The sequence below is a fragment of the Nannospalax galili genome, unplaced genomic scaffold, assembly GCF_000622305.1.
Source record: "Nannospalax galili isolate Female #2095 unplaced genomic scaffold, S.galili_v1.0 scaffold386, whole genome shotgun sequence".
Classification (NCBI taxonomy): Eukaryota; Metazoa; Chordata; class Mammalia; order Rodentia; family Spalacidae; genus Nannospalax; species Nannospalax galili.
In genome coordinates, this window is record NW_008356676.1 from 7,615,354 (window position 1) to 7,617,043 (window position 1,690).

The window sequence follows — 1,690 nt, forward strand, 5'->3', positions numbered from 1 at the left end:
ATACATTTATAAACAATTTAATTTAATTTTTTAAACATATATTTAAAACCTGTGCAGTAAATATTTATAAGTATTTCACATTTTCACCAAAATTAATGATCAAAAATAGATTTTATATTATTTTTCAAAGTAATTATGTTACTAAACAAAGGTAAGATCTTGTGTAACAAATGATAAATAAGATAGGACAGAGTTGTGTTGTCTTTGGTTAATTCTTCTCTGTGTCCAGTATTTGTCAGATACACTGCTCTTTTCAATATTCTCAGGTTCTGCCTTTGTGTCAGAAATATTCCAAAGACTCTCTATTCTTAATTCAGTAAGTTTTATCTCTATCTGAGATCTCAGTTTGTCTTTTATAATTGACCATAAACATCTATTTGCCTCCTTCATGTGCTAGGCTGTACAGCTTATCCAATAGAACCACAGTTCCTGTGAAAGCATATGGGGCTAGGGTTGTTACTTCTTTAGTCTTCACTGTAGGTGAGACCATGAAAGTCTGGAGAGAGGAAGTAATTTTTCAAATTAATCATGGTGGATCTGAAAAATGTCAAGCTAGTTTAATTTGTATTTGTAGAAGTGAGTGCATGATTGTGTATATGATTTTTGTACAGTTGCACATATGTCTCTTTGGAGGCCAAAGGACAATTTTGGGTGCTGTTCCCTCAGCAACACCATCAACCATTTTTACTTCACTTCTTTTCTTCTTCTTCCTCATGCCCCATTGGGCTGAATTTGCAAAGTAGGATAGGCTAGCCAGCAAGCCACAAGGATCTACCTGTCTCTTTTTTGCCATGCTAGTATTACAAGCTCATGAAACAGAGCTTGGCATTTTTTTTCCTATGAGAACTAGGGATTGAACTCTTTGTGCTTTCAAGGCAAATGTTTTATCAAATGAGTCATTTCCCCAGCTCAATTTTTGCAATTTAAATAGCATATTTCTTTTGCCTCTATTTCTAACTTGATAACTCAGTTATTCTTTAATATGTATCAGAGCATAAATTAAACATGTAAACTAAGATCTAGCATATTTTCAGACAATTTATGTATATCTATATTAGAATTAAACACGCAGACAGCAGTTCACATTGCTGATGAGATGCTTAGCCAGTAGCTATTGGTAGTAAGGTGTACAATTCATTGCTTCAGGGACTGGCAGTCACCGAATGTGTGTGATAAGCTATTTTCACAAAGTCAGTATGAAATGTAACAAGAGCCAAACAACATTATTTATGTTATAGTGGTGATGTTCATAACAAAGTCATTTATTTACCTTGGTAACAGAGAGACATTAGCGTGTTGTTAAAATCTGCAATGTTTACGGCAAATGCCTCATACAATAATTTCCTGTGTATAAGATATGAGCCATAGATGACTTATAAACTTATTAATGTAATAGAATTAACGTGATATTTCATGTTAAGTATGATCAAAGGAAATCTTGGGAGCAATTAACCTCAGAAATTATATATTTCTTTAATATATTTGCCTAATGGTTTGCTGTCAAAAGTATTATCTAGTAATTGTCTAAGAACTCCCACACAAATAAGAGAATGTCAAATATTCATCAGTAGAGAACTGACACTTTCATCATATTTCCTCATAAGATCATTACTCTGTTAATGCCTGTGTCATTTTGTTTTTAATTATGCAGCTCAGTTATATTTATTGTTCTTTCTTATTTAAAAACAGC